Source organism: Staurois parvus, unplaced genomic scaffold (genome assembly GCF_062004578.1).
Source record: "Staurois parvus isolate SC_StPar_1 unplaced genomic scaffold, SC_StPar_1.0 ptg000917l, whole genome shotgun sequence".
Lineage (NCBI taxonomy): Eukaryota > Metazoa > Chordata > Amphibia > Anura > Ranidae > Staurois > Staurois parvus.
Window position 1 is genome coordinate 2,301,438 of NW_028318713.1, and position 3,376 is coordinate 2,304,813.

The 3,376-nt window shown below is 44.3% G+C and overlaps 1 pseudogene; it reads right to left on the minus strand.

Annotated features, from left to right (window-relative positions):
* Positions 1-657: 657 nt before the first annotated feature.
* Positions 658-773, minus strand: LOC149442068 (U2 spliceosomal RNA; annotated as a pseudogene).
* Positions 774-3,376: the final 2,603 nt, after the last annotated feature.

Consider the following 3,376-nt stretch of genomic DNA (forward strand, 5'->3'; position numbering starts at 1 on the left):
CTGGCCAAAAGGCCTGGTGGACCACCGTTCCTTATGCCCAGCCGAAGCCAGACATCCAGTACTTGGTCAGGGGGCTCTCCCGAAGAGAAAACCCCCTAGGGACAGGGGAGGAAGGAACCAAAAGGCCGCACATCCTCCCCCTAGACTTCAGGGCAGGCCCGAGGACCCACACCCTCCATCATGTGAAGAAAACACACACATAAGTAAAAAGTGACAAACGTGGGAGTGAAAAATAAATTAAATAAATAATTAAATAAATCTATAAAAATAAAAAAAGTGGTCGTGCCAAATTGTGCACTGACCAGGCCCTGAGGCCTGTAGCAAAAAAATTGCCCAGGACTTGGCCAAAAGGCCCGGTCCTAGAGGCGCAGTGCAAAAAGTGTTTAAACTCAGTGACCATGTGCTCTTTCGCAACGTGGGGTCCCACACCCAAGTGCTACTCAGAGCACCCCTGAGGCGACTACTCAGGGGGCACTGTGTTTGTGGACTCTCTGCCTTCCCAGCCCCTGGTCAGACAAGGTAGATCCGTCCAAATCAGGAGGTACTGGGTCCTTCCAGTTTTCTCGGGGGAATTACTCCCAGGGCCCCAGCTTAACTCGTGGCGCTCCCCGGTTTCTATCCCCCCGGTACTAGCCTTCCGGACCCCCATCATACCAGTGAGGGTACTATACAACAGCCATCCCCGCAAAGCTAGAATGGCCGGGAGCACCCCCACTGGACACTGATAAGAACAGATACTACACTTGATCTTAGCCAAAAGGCCGAGAAGCGACAGGTGTGTGTTTTTTAAGGGCAGGACAGGTGTCAGCAACACATCCAATATCATCACACAGATTGGAGTCATGGTTGGCTCACTCCTGGCTCCAATTAGCTCTGGGAGAAGTCATTAAGCTAGGGCCTCACATACTTTTTCCTATGTGCAATTAAACCATGGCAACATCTAATGTTTGTGTAGTATTATGTTCAGCAGACTGTGTTCTTCTATTATTGTGACTTAGATGACGTTCAGAGCACATTTTATGCCCAATTCATGCAATACTCCACGTAATCCTAAGGGGTTCACATACTTTTTCTTGCAACTGTATATCCCTGGAAAACTGACAACGCATTTCACAGAGCAGCATCTGCTTTATCAGGACATGTAATTATATCCAAGATTCCATAATATTGTACTTTATATTAAAAATGCATTCCAGATGATTATTGTTGTTCCATTCGTCATCGTCCTTCCCAGCACAGTTCCTAAAGATACCCTTTAGAGCAGTGTTTTTCAACCTTTTTTGTGCAAAGGCACACTTTTTTCATGAAAAAAATCACGAGGCACACCACCATTAGAAAATGTTAAAAAAATTTACCTCTGTGCCTATATTGACTATATATGAAGTAATTCTCTTGAATAGGAATCAAACACAAAGAAATTATTTTATAATTACTTTATTATGAAATAATAAAGTATTTTATAATTGGACCCGGGGGCCGGACCAAGAGTAGATGAATGATGTGTATGTGTCATCCATAGTAAGTATAGTAATATTCCCCCATAGTAAGCATAGTAATTAATCCCCCATATAGTAATTCATCCCCCATAGTAATTAATCCCCCATATAGTAATTCATCCCCCATAGTAATTCATCCCCCATAGTAGTTAATCCCCCATATAGTAATTCATCCCCCATAGTAATTAATCCCCCATATAGTAATTCATCCCCCATAGTAATTAATCCCCCATAGTAATTCATCCCCTATAGTAATTAATCCCCCATATAGTAATTCATCCCCCATAGTAATTCATCCCCCATAGTAATTAATCCCCCATATAGTAATTCATCCCCCATAGTAATTAATCCCCCATATAGTAATTCATCCCCCATATAGTAATTCATCCCCCATAGTAATTCATCCCCCATAGTAATTCATCCCCCATATAGTAATTCATCCCCCCTATAGTAATTCATCCCCCATATAGTAATTCATCCCCCATATAGTAATTCATCCCCCATAGTAATTCATCCCCCATATAGTAATTCATCCCCCATAGTAATTCATCCCCCCTATAGTAATTCATCCCCCATATAGTAATTCATCCCCCATAGTAATTCATCCCCCATAGTAATTCATCCCCCATATAGTAATTCATCCCCCATAGTAATTCATCCCCCATAGTAATTCATCCCCCATAGTAATTCATCCCCCATATAGTAATTCATCCCCCATAGTAATTCATCCCCCATAGTAATTCATCCCCCATATTAATTCATCCCCCATATTAAGTCCCCAAGCCCCCCCTGTGTCAATTCACTTACCTTTGCTCCGCGCGTTCCTCTCGCCGTTCCGGTGTAGCATGAAAATCTGTCTCCTATGAGGATCTGTCCCCCTCGACGTATCTGCGCATGTGCCAGTTTCAGGCATTAGCAGCCGATCGGTGATCTCCGGCACATGCGCAGATACGTCGAGGGGGACAGATCATCCTGACAGTATCACGCTCCGCGGGCCGTAGTTTGCCCATTGCTGTTCTAATGATTGGTCTATTTGTGAGCCGAGGCCACATGTTACGGATGAAATTGCAATTTTTCCCACGGCACACCAGACAATATCTCACGGCACACTAGTGTGCCGCGGCACAGTGGTTGAAAAACGCTGCTTTAGAGAACCAGAATGGGACAATAGTGAGGGTTGCCCCCTTCAAGCGGCAGCTTCAATCTGCTTTGATAAATATGCCATAAAGATGTTCCATCACTCACCCAAGTGGCTTCCTAAGTTCTGATGAGCATGGGGTACACGCCCCATCAACTCAAGCCAAAGGGGTACCACCATATTTATTACAGGTATTTATATAATGCCAACAATTTGCACAGCACTTTATATTCTCATCAGTCCCTGCCCCCAAGAAGCTTACAGCTTACAGGTCCCTATCTTACACATAGACAGGAGCCAACCAACCTACACACATGTCTTTGGACTGTCGAAGGAAATCCCCTCAATCACAGGGAGAACATGCAAACTCCATATGGGTAGTGTCCTGATTTGGTTTTGATTTGAGGACCCTATTGCTGTAAGGCGAGAGTGCAACCATTAAGTCACTGTACTGCCCACTATGGTGGACACCTGACCATCATGGCTACTATATAGCTAAAAGTAAATTGACTCCCCTTATGGAGTTCTAGCATCTCCAATATCGGGTACTGTTAATACTCATCATACAATGACATTTCCAACCTTGTGGTAAAAGCTTGATGAAGACCCCTTTCTGTTCCAGTATGACTGTGCCCCCTGTACAAATCCAGCTTCATAAAGACATGGTTTGACCAGTTTGGTGTGAAGGAACCTGAGTGTCCTGCAGAGATCCCTGAACTCAACCCTACTAGACAGCTTTGGA